The sequence below is a fragment of the Aptenodytes patagonicus genome, chromosome 3 (assembly GCF_965638725.1).
Source record: "Aptenodytes patagonicus chromosome 3, bAptPat1.pri.cur, whole genome shotgun sequence".
NCBI lineage: Eukaryota > Metazoa > Chordata > Aves > Sphenisciformes > Spheniscidae > Aptenodytes > Aptenodytes patagonicus.
In genome coordinates this window covers 87,094,951-87,109,271 of record NC_134951.1, presented here as the reverse complement: position 1 = coordinate 87,109,271, position 14,321 = coordinate 87,094,951, and positions in this window count along the sequence as shown.

Here is a 14,321-nt window from a genome sequence, read left to right as displayed (position 1 = left end):
ATTAACCTGTAACCCGAGGCGACGAAAATACAGATTCCACTAGCCAGATGGCAGAGTTCAAAGATCCACTCACTTCCTGGCGGAGGTTGCACAAGTTAATTTTTACCCTTGTTAAAAAGAAATAAGAAGTGAAAACATAGCAATAAAATGTGTGCTGCTTGCTATCTCTGGTTTTAATCACATTTTATTTCTTTGTGTTCTGTTATTAGAGATGTTAGGAAAATACATTCTTTCTCTCTTCTGGAGATGTTTAAATCCTGCTTGGGTTGTTTTATTATTTTGCTGGGGTGTTCGTACGATCAATTCAATTTAGTCTATTGGAAGAAGAGCAGTATATAGGAGGAACTAATTAACATAGCAGGAATGCAATTCACTTTTTTTTTTTTAAATGAACAATTCAATTAGAGTTGCAGGGAAAAGAGATGGCACCCTGGATTCGGTGGCCGCCTCCTGGCGGGAGAGCCCGGGGCTGGCAGTGCAACAGCAGCCGCCCAGTGCCAGCCAAGTGTGCTCAGAGGGTCTGGGGGGCTGCCTGAGCCCGAGCGCTCTGGCAAGTTCATGGAGGGAGAGATCCCCATCGCAAGCGAGGTGCAAAGCCATTAACAAGGTCACCAGAGCACAGGCTGCGCAGCGGTGGGGCAGGGGCGGTGGGGAAGGGCATTCCCCGAGTGCTGGCACTGCGTGCTGTGGATAAGAAATAGGGCATGGAGGCTTTCCCTCCCAGCTGCAGAGCAGCTTGCTTCGCAGGAGAAAGTCATTTTACAGAGGGGGACACTGGAGCAGGGAAGCGGGATGCGGTTTATCCAGGGAGTGGCAGGAATGGGACTAGTGCAGGGATGTCCCACTCCGTGCCCTGTGCACCACGCTCCCGTGGCAGGGCTGGCCAGCCAGTGATTTTCACAAACAACAAATCCACTCTGTCTCTTTACCTTTCCTATTACTCCCCGCTGACAAAACCAATGTATGCGGATAGTGTGGACTTTACTGCACCTCTGCCGAATCAGCAGTAGTAAACTCACTGGAGAGAGAGGATCGGGGTATGTTAATCGGAGAGCAGCTCTCAGTTCTTCTTTCTCTGGGCCTGACCATATGACTTTCTTCACAAGGTAAGTGTTAACTGTGAGAAGAAAGGCTGTGAAGCGTGAGGTTTAGGTAAGTGCCTGCGTGCCTTACTATCATGTGGCTGTCATGAAGTGTATACAAAGGTAAACAGCTCAGCCAGCAGATTGCAGAAGCAGGAGTGGAAGAATAAAGTTCATGGCTTGTTTTTGTGACGGTTTGTCCTCCCTCGCCGGCTGGGCCATTAATGAAAACAGAAGTTGAGCTGCTGGCACGGTTTCGGAGCAGGCTGCAGGTACCCTTCAGGAGAGCAGCACTGGGAGTTCCAGGCAGGGAGTTTATGATTAGTTTTGCAGGCATTTATTGTGCAATGCGAGATGGCCGCTGGCCAGCTCAGAAGTTAAGCCAGAAGATGACTGTCAAATGAAACTGTTACGTTTGGCAGATCTTTCCAAAGCTGCTGTACAAAACAGGCATACTGAAGCTGATTTCTGGATTTTCCAGACCCTCTGTACAGCATATTCTTGTACGGCAGTCTTCTTCGTTTTCCCCTTTTTGGCAGAAGAATTAGTTTTGACTTGCAGGCCGCATGGATTTTAGGTCAGGATTTGTACTACAGGCAGCCCTCTCCATGCCTTACATTTACCAGCAAACCTCTCCTTCTGGTAATTTCTCCTTTAATGATCTTACATTAGCTCTGCTTCACTTGGCTTTCTGAAAACAAAACTGTGTTTTCTTTGAAAAGCCTTTTTTAGCCCAGATGAAGGTGAGGAGGAGATGAAAAGGCTGGTGGTGCGCAACGAGCCCTGCCCGTGCAAGCAGCCCGTGATAGAAATTTCCCTCTTGTGTGGCTTACCCAAAGCTAAGGTCAGTCAGTTAACTCTGTTTGGACACCGTCTGCCATGAATACTTCAACGATAAAGCTTAATGTGTAACTGAGGGGGGTTTTTTTCTTCTGTGTCAGCAGTTGGCAAGAAGATACTGTAAATAAGGCTCCCTGTGAGTAAATAGATAGGTGTGGAGAGGGGAGGGGAGCAGCGCAGTAAGCAGTTTTGAAATTCATGCCAGCGTTGCTTCAAGTGATAAGGTTATTTGAGTAACCTGCAAACCATACGGATGCACAGGTTTCAAAAACAGGAAAGCGTCTTGTTTAAAAACCTTCTGAGGCAACGCGAGGGCTTAGAAAAGAAACTGGCTTTGCGGTTAAGTGATTGTACTTCCTTATTGATATCAGGATTGAGGTGGTGCAAGGCCTGACGGGACAGCAGTGCTGCGGGCGGCGAGCGGGGCGGCTGCGATGACCATGTTTTCACCCAGCCGAGGGGCTTTCTGGAGGGATGAGAAATCTCAAAGTTTCCCTTTTCGTTTCCTCTTTGGGCAAGTCGGTAGGGTTTTTTTCTCACTCTCTTTTTCAGTAATGTAGTAAGAAATAAGTAAATAATCCAAGCAGGCTGACATCCTCAGAGGACGCTCTGTTTCTGAGCTCGCCCCATCCCCGGCTCCCGGCAGATCCCCTGCCGCAGGTCGTGTCGGGCTGGCTGGTGCTGCTCCAGCCGCCTGGCTCCTGGCGCTACCAGCCCAGCACCCGAACAGGGGTGCCTTTGGGAGGGCAAGGCACAACGCTTTTCTGAGGGGTTTAAACGTGGACATGCAGAATTTGCTGATGCTTTTGGAAAGCCTGATGGCTACATTTCTCCATAGATAAAACAAAGCCACATACTTTCGGTTTGACCTTTGTTTTGGATTAAGAAAATCAGCCCGAGATCTGAAGTTAAGTTTCCACGGGAGAGAGAAATGCATATGCCTGGGCGCACGTGACTGTCGATGCGCACGTGCCTCGCGGAACACAGCGTGACCCCTGCTTGTGTTGGCAGCATGCTCCTTGGGGATTTACAGAGCCGGTACCTAGAAAACACACGTCTTTCTTACCTGAAATGACATAGCTGACACAGTTCCAACACACTCTGTTACTATTTATTAAACAGGAGTCAAAGTGCAAAGCTGGGATGCAGGCTTTATCTTTCCCAGCACGCATGGTTTCCAGGGGAGGTTGTGCTCCTTCCTGTTGAGTTTGGGTACGTCCGTTCTTTGAGCACTTGGGGTCGGGCAGGGACCCGAGCGGGTGCCTTCCCAGAGGGATGCCTCTTCTCCTCGTGGAAGCGGAGGGGATATTTCAGTCCCACCCTGGCTTCTCCTCCCTCCCTGCCTTACCTTCCAGGACACCCACCCTAGCTGGTTTCCTCGCTGGCGGCAGCTGCAGCGCCGGCCACAGCGGAGTTACAGCAGAGATGGCTTCGGCCCGTCAGGTCCTGTATTTTGATTGCTCTTCGACTGAAATGTCAATGGCTTCTCAGTCAGCTTACAGCAAAGAAAATATTTTAAAAACTGTAGGAAATTAACTTAACTAGACCTGGAGGAAAGTTTTTTGGCTGGAAATTCAGGCTCCAGCCAACACGGCAGACTTTTGCCAATTCCTTGCCTTGGTTCTAGGAGCTAGCAATGAAAAGAGAGAGAGGGGGGGAAAAAAAATCCCCTCCATTGCCCATTAGATTTAATTGTGCTTTTTTGTAAGCCTCATAAATCCTGCCCAAATCACGTCATCAAGCCACAGGGAAACTGAAACCTTGCCCAAGGCAGGAGCCAGCAGGGCTGTTCAAGCTAGAAGGGTTACATTCAGGGACAAGTTCAATGCACTGCAATCTTGTTTTGAATGGGAATGGGCTCGTCTGTGTGTGTGTGAGAGAGGCACCTGGGTGCGACAGACGGTCCTGCCTTTTTCCTCTTTGGATGTCAGAAAAGCTACAAGAGGAAGAGCGGCACGAGTGGAGGCAAAGCAGACATCCTCACTGCCACCCTCCGAGAGCCTTTCAAGTGCTTTTCCTCTTGCGCTGCAGTGAGGGGGAGCAGGAAGGGAGGGACGGAGACTCGGACTGAACGGGCCTGTCCAAACACTTTATTTTTTCCTTTGGGCATCAGACAGACAGAGGGAGGAGGATTAAAAAATAAAGATGTCTAAACTGAACTGGGGGTTTTCTTCCCCTTCTCTTTTGTGGTGCTTTGTTATAAATTTTTTGCATGTAACTCCCAGCCAGGAAGAGAAAAGAGAGTTTCAGCTTGGCGGCAGAGCCTCCTTGCTACCTCTGGTGCGGCCCCTTGGTCACAGCTCTCCTGGACGCGGGGCGGGTGATGCCCAGCTGGGAGATCAGCGGCATCTCCCCGGGGCAAACTGGGGCCTCTCCAGCCCCGGCCCGGCCAGCCAAAGCATCACCATCAGTATTTCATGGGAGGGGATGTGCGCGAAAGGGCCTGCAAGGTTTTGGCAAGTGCATTTTTTGGCTTTTCACTGGTGGGGCCAAGAGCAGGGTTTGGCCCGAAGCAGCAGCTGGCACTGCACAGGGGCACAGTTGCTTGCCTGTGAAAGAGGGGTGTCACGTCGCACCCCACTGTGCACCTCCCTTCACCTCCGTGGCAGGCAGTCCTGAAGTGCTCCCGCATCCCCTTGTCTCTCCGGAAGGGATAAAGCTAACAGCAGCAGGCTTTGATGGGGTCTGAGCCATCGCCAGCAGTGTTTAGTCACCCATTTACGGACTGAAGCAGAAGCTGAAAATGTTTACTTATTTTTATTTGGCTTTTTTTCCCCACCTCGCACAGTAAAATATGTGTAAAAGCACAAGGGGATAAGGCTCCCTCCAGCCAGGCGTCGAGCTGAGCTCCCTCAGCTCTGCAAAGTCCCGGCACCCTGACCTTTGCCTTCGGTCGGATTTTTTTCCGACTCATCATTATTTTGGCTGCATTTGTGCTGCGGAGGAATGCAGGTGTTTCCTCTGTTCCCACCAGCGTGCCCATGCTGTGATTTCTGAAAGGCTGGGGAGGCTGCTCATGCGTGACCTGTCGTGCTCAAGGAGGCATTTGAGGAAAATGTGGATGCAGTTCAGGAAAATGACCAGGGAAACAATGCATTTGCATGCACTTGCATGTAAGTGTAATTTAGGCAGGCAACGTGCCGAGCTTGCTTGAAAATCTGGCATATTTTTTCCATTTGTGGGTTGTTTTTTTTAAGTTAAGAAAAGGCAAACAACTTGTTCCTCCATTTGATCTGTAATAACCTGAGCTGGTTCCCTTGGAAAGCTTATTTATTCTCCTTGGCTGCTGAAGTGGATGCCGATTTTTGAGCATCCTGAGAAGAGACGGTGTGCATATGGGGTTCTTTGTTGCTGAAGCTTTTGTTGGATGATTATGAGACTCATTTATATAGCTGTTTATGTATTAAAATTGTTGGGTTGCCTGGAGCTACGGATAAGCGCTCCTTGTTTGACATATCTCTAAATAAATATAGAGGCATATTATTAATGGATACAGCTTTAAAAGCAAACACCCAGAGATGCACTTACAATAAGGGGAGGAAAAACCAAGGTTACATCATGTTGCTCGAAGCCAATTGCTTTGTTTTCTAAAATGTTTCTCTGTAGGACACAGATGATTTTTTGACTCATTCAGTGTTTGAACATCCAAAAAGTCTCACGGCTGTTCCAAAATTCTTTCAACAGCACCCCAAATGGCATTAACAGACGGTTACAGTATTTTACTGTCCAGCGTATCCTTTTTCCCCCGATGGACTCATGTTTGATAAGGAGGTTTTGGAAAGAATATTTTTCTATTTCTGGAGAACTGTGTCCCTGCTGAGAGAGGAACCAGCATTTTGGGGCTTTTCAAACCACATCATTTTGCAGTCTCAAGAAGAGTGGCTGTCCCTGGGCTTATCCACGTGTGTGAGTGCAAGTGTACCTATGGGTGAGTGCTGTGGGTCGCCAGGAGAAGATGGAAGCCTACTGCTCCCACTGTCATGCTGCTAATCCTTTAGGTGCCTAGCTATGGCTGGCACAAGGAAACCTCTCCTAAATGCGTCGCTAGTTCCCTAACTGGCGATTACGAACTAGCTTGTGCACTCTCTGCCACCCCTGCTGCACCCCTTCTCTGGAGAGCAGTGTTCCCGTCGCTGTGCCGCCTCTGCCTCCCCAGCCCGCTCAAGCTTGAAGCCAGAAGCTCCCACCTGGCTCTAGCTCACAGCCCTGCTGTTTGCTCCTCAGCCCCACCAGGGACTGGTTGTTATTCGGTTTGGACCTGAAGGGCGCAGATTCAAGCAGGGCTGTGACCAAGGACAGGTTGTCCTGCCTCTGCATGGGGAGCTGAACCAGGGGTTCAGGACTGCAGGTCAGGTCAAGAGCTGACAGCTGGTGTCCCTCTGCTCTTGCTGCAGAAAGATCGATGCTTTTGCTGCCATTTGCGCCCTGAGCCAACAACCTCCAGTTTTGGATTGAGGAACCGCTGCCTCTTCCAGGGGCCAGCCACCTCTCTGCTCAGACCTCCATGCTCAGCAAAACCCTTGTGATGACATCTGGCACATGGGACTGAAAAGTGCCTGCCCATCGTCCTTGCGGAGCTGCAGCAATGCTCCCAGGGCTGCGGGTGTATCCTGCCTTGGCAAGTTGGATGGCTGCATCCCTGCACACGTCGGTGACACTGTTGTGTCAGCAAAAGCCTGCAGTACAAACCTGGCTGTAGGCTGTAGTTTTTGTGGGCACGGACTAGCTTTCCACGGCGTGCCTGCTGTGCCCTGGGGGCAGGCTGGGACCCTGAGCCCTCCTGTGGCACCCGGGGCCCGAGCACAGCTGGGTGCAGGGATGCTAGCGCTGGCCCAAGGGGGACGTATGGCTGGATGAGACCCCTCCTGCTCCTCACCAGCTTTGGTCTTGGTTGTTACTGCTCACCCAATTAAAAATTAAATACACTGTGCTTGGAAAACCATTGGAGGAGCAGCTTGGCCTGGTGAAGCAGAGAGACCCCTTGGCGCAGGCGCGTGGGAGGCGTGCTAGTTACTTAAGCCCTCAGAGGGGGTGGCGAGGCTCCTTGTGGCTCCTCTGGCTCCTTCCTGGGACACACGAGCCCCCAGGCTGAGGGCTGGCGGCTCTCCGGAGGGTGGAAGCGAGGCAGGCCTTGTTATTGCCTGCTTAACTGGCCCCTTCAAGTGGCTAGCCTCTTCCCTATGTGGTTGTTTTTATAGCGATCTCATCTGTAGGTGGGTGAATTGTTCTCTTCCTTGCCTGGTGCTGCTCCTGCGGGCTAGGAGGGTTTTGGCTGGGGCGCTCCTGTTTGTTTGCTCTAGGGAAGCAGTGTGCATTCACCTACTGTAGGGAGGGTGCAGGCATGGCAGCCAGCGTGCTTCTGACCCCTGCAGCGGCCACTTTCGGAGCCAGGTGTTCGCAAGGGCTCCTCAGACCGCTGCTGTCTTCTGGAAATGTGTCCCTCGGCATCACCCGGGCTGCTGCCACAAGCAGCAGGTTCCCCAGCCTGACCCTTTGCTCCACAAATAGCCTCCCCAAGAGGCGCAGCCTTGCAGCTGGGCGGCTGCAAGAGAGCCACCGACCCAGCCGGACGTGGGCATCCCCTGCGAGCAGCCCTGGCTATGGCGTCTCTGCTTTGCTGGGTGAAAGTTGCCGTCCCCTCTCCTGCCACCCTCGAAGCAGTGGTGTGGTATCTGAGCAGTGGCTTCTTCCTGTGGGGCCGGGGGTCCCGTGGGCTGGGGACCATGCACAGAGGTGCAACACACGGCAGAAGGAAGAGGAGGGAAGAGCAAAAGAAGGCAAAAGGTTTAACAAAAAGTGCAGCCCAGTTACGGTGCTGGATGTGCCAGCGTTGCCCCAAATCTTTACCCCATTTCACTTGCCTGTGTTGCGGGGATGTGGCGAGATGGTGAAGGGGGGGCTGGCCTGGGCACTCGTGGGCTGGACGTGTGTGTGTGGGAGTCAGCCTCTGCTCAGCTGCCGCTCAGGTTCTGAAAAACTGTGAGACTGGCAGGAGGGCACGACACCTCCGGCAGCACTCTACCATCAGAACGACAGCTCCCGTGGCACCTCTAACTCAGCTCAGGGAGGCATTATCGCCAGCATCCTGGCCAGGTTCTGGGGGCTTTTGCAGTCCACCACCTCCCACCAGCTAGAAGTCGGTTGTCCTAAATGACTCCTGCCCCCTCCCATGAACAGCCCTCTGTCAACCCATGGGACGATGCTCCCAAGGAAAGGGAACAGAGCTGGCTTTCATCCGCATGCTGTTAAACGTTGGCTGCATCCCTCTTGGCAGACAGCCACTTTCCACCTTCTTCGCTGCGCGCTTTGCCACGTGTGCTGGGGTGCTTGCGATACGAGGCACTCACTCCTTATGTTCCTCAAACGGGCAAGCAAAATTACATGGTATCAAGCTGAATATATTTAATTTTTGGTTAACTTGCAGACTTCCACTACATGGAGGAGCTTTGGGAAGTGATGAAGGAGACAGAAGTGTTGGAAAATATGGAGAGAGAGAATAAAAGGGTAGGCTGGGCTGATCAAACTCCAGCCAAAAAAATCTCCAAAGCAGCAAACCAGAGATGGATAAAGAATTGCCAGTGAGTCAGGGGGAAGGAATGGCAGCATTGTCTCTTGTTCAAGCAAAGAATCTGTAATGGAAGAAGATGAAGTGCCAGGGAACTAATATCCCTCTGCAGCAATTGTTTGATCCCTCCCTTCCTCTCCAAAAAAGCAAGTTGCTGCTGGCTAGCTAACAAGTAAAAAAAAACTAGTCCAAAACCTAACCTAGTCTCTTGTGCCAATAAGCGCATCTGTCGGTGTGTCAGTGTTGATCCTCCTTCAGTACATGCCACATGCTCGTTTCTTTACACAAGATGGGCTGGAAGGGCCATTAACTAGATTAGAAATTCTAAGGCACAATTAAAAAACATGCTGCTGCTTTGCTTTAATCTTCTCTCCTTTAGCTTCCAGGCTTGTTTTCTCCCTGGCCTGACACAGTCCTAAGTTGTTTGGCGGTGGTAGGGTATCATTACACAACTGGGGCTGGTTTCTAAACTGTGTAACATCATGCATTACCTTGGCAGCGACACGCAGGTCCATGAGGCTCTCCAAAAAAGGAGTAACCCCATCAACTGGCAAAACAATAGCTGCATTTACCACCTGTGGGGGAGAAGATTTGAGCATTGAAGCTGTGCAACCAAGGAGCAAAATGGTGACTCGCGAAATCCTTTTCTGTGCAGTTTACTCTCCAGAGTTACCCAGAGAAAAAGGGGGGAGAAAGGAAATCTTTGGTATATTTGTTCATAATGCAGCTCTGCGTCTGTAGACCTACGGCAGCTGGAGGTACACGGGAAGGAGGGCGACTGAAAGGTTACTGACTATCAGTAACGCTCAGTGAGGCAGGACTCATACCCTAGCCGCAGAGATGGGGGGCCCCGTGCCAGCAGCCAGGATGGCTGCATCTCCCCCATTCCCACGCAGACCATTTCTCCAGGGAAAAGCAGCCAGGCTGCAGATTACACCGCGGTGCGCGCTCCTGCAAGAGGGGTCGTGCTTTCGCTCCTCCTGCTCTCCTCGCATAGCCGGGGCAGGGATGTGGACTCTCCCCATCCCACTGCCAGCGAGGGATGTTCGGGCCTGAGCAGAGAGGGCGGCTCTCCTGTGCCCTGAGGGCACTCCTGATGTCCTAAGCAACATCTAATAACACAGGGTGGATTGCAGCCTGTTTTCTGAGGCGGGGAATTGCTGCTTAATTGCTACTGCATTGTACAAATGCAGTGGGAATTTTACAGAGGACATAACATATTCTAAAATGACTTTTTTTATTCCTTGGGTAAGTGTTTTTCTCATGCAGAACAGCGTTTATTACTATTATTAATGGCCTCCCCAGTCCTTGTACTAGTTCTGAATCTTTATAGTTACTGTCATTATAGAATTTTGAAGGTACAGACTGGATCCTGGCCTACCTGCATAAAAAACAGTAGAGTTTAGGGATTCGATTTTTCACAGGTTTGGGCATCAGAATATTTTTGCATTCTCTCCTGTGCTTATTGTGCTGAAAAGTCCTTATCATCACTGCCTATAGAGTAGAGCAGGAAAACACTTCCCTGCTGTAGAAAATTAAAGACATAATTGTCCCGTTAATCCCTATGGGATTTTAGAAATGAATGCTATAGTGTCCTAGTATTTCTATAGGACCCTATTTGCTTATCCTTTTTAAACGCTGCAAGATTTTTCCATATGGTTATGTTTAGGATGCATTATGGAGGCCTTTCATCTTCCTCTGAAGCATAGGATGAAATATGGGTCACTGCTAGAATAAAGCAGTAAGGCTTTGTGATCCGGTAGTCTGCTGCATCTGATACGGCAAACCCTGTGTTGCTAGGAAAGCCATCATCCTTTTGGGAACTAAATGGCTTGGCGGGGTTGCTTTAAAATTGGAGCTACACCTATTTGATACTTTTTTGGATGAAAGAACAAGATCTTTCACTCTCCTTACTGTGGAGTGCCAGCCAGGTTTAAAATTAATATCAACCGACGTTGAAGAGGGAAGGAAATGAAAGAAACATTTCTTCCCCAGAAACAGCCCTGCTTTCCTGCCTTTTCTGTAAGTGTATAGACGCCTGTCAGTTTTGGCACCAGAAAACATTAAAAATAAGAAGTTTTTTAAATACTGGGAGTTCTTCTGCATCTTTAAATGTCGCCCAACAGGAATGCAGGGGCTGTAAAATGGACAAAAGAGAATTGAGCCAGTCAACAGTTAACGTGCTTCTGCAGAGAGCACTTATTCCTGCTTAACAAAACATCTGAAATATCCCGTGTGTTTTTGGAGAGGGCTGGAACAAGGTGAAAGACACTGCCTCTTGCGTCCTGGGGCCTGGAAATTGAGGAGAAGCCCGGAGCTGAGGAACAGGGGTTGAGTTCCCCGCTGTCCCAAATTCACTCCAGCTCCCCAGCAGATTCCAGGAGTCTGGGATAGCTAATGCGAGATGCCTGTGGTCTTATTTGCTAGACATACTGAGTACCTATCCTAGTCACTGATTCGCAGCACAATAAACTGTGGTAAATCAAACTCTTGGCGCTCAGAATACAGACGTTTGGAATGAGCAGAGGCTCTCTCCAGAGATATTTTTCCCAGCTATAAAAAGGGGGAATAGCTACATTACAAGATGGGAGGTTAAATCATGGGGGTTTTTTGTAAACTGCTTTGAAGCTTTGGAGGGGAAGCCATTATAGGAGTACAAATTGCTCTTTATTTTTTATTTTATTTATTGCCTCATTTTCAAATAATGAAATTCTGAACGTACCTCCTCACTAGCTGCTGAAAAAAAAGGGAATGCGGGAGGATTCTTAATGACACTAATAAACCCAGCTGAACACTTTGCCAATGAATATTTTTTTATTGCAAAAATACCATTTTATTAATACAAATGGTCTTTATAGGATTGCATTCGTTGCCACACAGTTTTGTTTATAAAAATATACAGACCAAATTATTTTGTTTGAAATGTTCCCTTTTCATCTGGTTGGAACGGAGCACTTCATTCCAGAATTTGATTTTGTAACGACTTTTTTTGGTTTTGACAGTGTAATTTATATTCGATAATAAAAATATAAAGAATTAAAGTGATGTGATTTTAATGAAAGTGCACTGTATTAACATAGGATATAATTTTGTGTGAGTGGAAACTTCAATTCGTGGGAAAAATGAGAATATCCTGGTGGTCCATTCTGCAGCCTTGCTGCCCTTCTCTACTAGGGAAGAGATGAAAAGCTTGCTGGAGTGTCCAGAACAGCCCTCTTTGATTCTTCTGTGCAATCCTCCTTGCTCTTAACACCTTTCTTGGCTAAAAGGTAGCATGATTTCAACCGCAGGTTATTTTCTTCAGGCTGCAGTACATATAGATTTTTCCGTCCTCTCGCCTGTGTGGAGGTCATGGCCGTGTGTGACGGGGGATCATTCACCCATTCAGCCAGCAGTGGCGTGGGGGTGAAAATCCACCCCTTTCGCTCCTCCCTGCCACCGGCCTTCCTCTGCCCTGCTGTGCTGAGCTCAATGGTGCTCTGTATTTTGATTTCCTCACGCTGTTCAGTCTAGTGGGTGCCATGGGTGCCCACCGGTCATTTTCTTCCTGCCATCCCCTTTGGTAGTATGATGCTGGCCAGACAAATTAATCGCTACGCTTCTTAGGGATTTTGCCTGCTGATGTGCTGTTGCCATTGGGGTTTGACTGGTCTCTGTCCCACTGACGAAAGATGCTAATCGTGATGTGCAGCGAGTCCCACGAAACACAAGGAACGCTCCCGCCTTATTTTGGGGAAGAGGAATGTGGAAACATCTGCCCTTGGCAGCCACCAGGAACAGAGTAGGAAAAGGGATGAGAAAGGTGGGACCTAAATTCTGTTAATCAACAAGTGTTGGAGGTGGTGTGATGCTCTGAGCAGTCAGAGCCCAGGCAGAGCCCCGTGCAGTGTGCACAATACGTGGTGTACTCACTGCTGAAACCACCGCTGCTCTGTGCTTTTCCAGGAAAAACAGAATATGTGAGTCTCCACAAAATGTGCACTCTGTTACGCATTGTATGGAGCAGCTTTTTGGGGAGCGAGGGAGCTTTAGCTGGAACAACTCCTCTGCTGAATGTACACTCGGCTCCCTCGCTCCTCCGGACCACTCCCTCCTGTCTGGCTCTTAGCACTTCCAGTCTTCAAAATGTTCAAATAACTCAGCTTATCCTCATAGAACCTCTGAGGGAGGGATGGAGGGATGGGTAAATCCTTAGTTTACCAATTGGGAAACTGAAGAATAATCCTTCATCCCCAATCTGCAGTGAGACTTCAGTGTGCCAGGCAGCGCTCAGAACACGCTGCAAGCACGTGTCTGCTCATGCAGGAGCAAATGAACACTTCTGGGCGTCTGTATACTGATATATCTGTATATTTATGGCTTGGTCAAGCTATGTGGATACTGCAGGTTCAGACATAACTTGCTTTTGGTTTCCTTCACATAATGCTCACCTGGTATGACAGAGTCTGGTGCAAGCTGTTTGTAAGAGATTTATGTCCCTGTTGGGATTGGTCAGCGAGGAGGAGGGATGTATGACATGCAGTGACGTCTATAGCAGTGCGTACATGGACATAGCAAAATGTAACCCACCGGTGGTACTAGCTAGAGGCGCCGACACGTGCAGAAACCGCTTGCACATACCGCAGGGCGCGTGGAGCCAATGGCACCGCTGCCTCAGGGCGCTCCGGGGTGCATCTGCTTCATCTGAGCTGCTGATTTGCTCTTCCTGGAATCGAACTAGAACCCCCAAAGGATGTTGCACGAAACTTGTAAACCAAAGTCAGGCTTCTTTGTCTTGTGATGCTTGTTTTAATTTTACTGTGGGCTGACATGAAAATAATTTGTGATTAAAACTGAAAGCTGCCTTGAAGGAGCTGCCAGGCTGGGGGGTGTCGGTGGGGGCTCCGAGGGGGTTAGTTAACTCCAAGTCCTCGGAGCATTGTTTTTCCCCACTCAGATCCACGCGGAGGATCTATTCCCAGATCTAATCAGGATTTGGACTTGCAAAAGGGTGAATGCTAGAGCTGTGATCAGAGTCTGGGAGGAGAAGGCAGCCCTTGTGTGATTTACCTTCACGCTGCTGCGAGCTGCTGAAACCCTTTGTAAGAAAGGGGTGTCTGATTTAACGAATTTACCAAAGCTCATGGGTTTGTGGTGAGAAGTCAGTACAACAGGTCTTTGTGAGCTGTGGATTTATAACATGTAAATAAGTTAGCGTGCTAATTGTGGCCAGTGTTAAAGGTAGCAGGCTAACTGTTAAAAAAAGCCTCTCAGGGTGATTTATTTGGGTTATTTTGCACACACTTGTGTGAAATACATTTATAGATCCTCTGCCTCCCTTCCCCGCAGCCGCAAGGGTAGGAGCAAGGAGCAGCGTTCAGTGTAGGCTGGCCCACGCTTCCTCCCTGGGGTGCTGGCCTCCAGCAACCAGGAATCATTAAACCGGGAGAGGGAAAATGACTTTTGGCTGCGCCCGAGCCCTGCCGCCAGTGTTGCCCTGCAATCTGTGTGCTGAATGGAAACAGTTTCCTCTCCCCCAGCCCTAAGCTTACAGACTGGGTTTCCTGCTTTCCTGTTAGTGCCTCCACCTACCCAGACAGCTCTGACACTTCAGACTTACTGATCAGCTATTTTCTACCACAGCTCTTTTAGTAAAGGTTTTACACGGCGGCGTAACAGCTGACTAAGCAGCAAGCCTGCGAGCGAGAGAAATGAATGTAGGGCTTTTTTTATTTGGCGACCTGACAAGGCTCCATCTCAAAACATTAAGGCATTTCTCCATGTGAGCAGCCCGTTCGGTGGATGGGCTAGCATGCAGCTGCGCTCCGGGAGCCGGGAGGCAAGCCCTGCCGGGG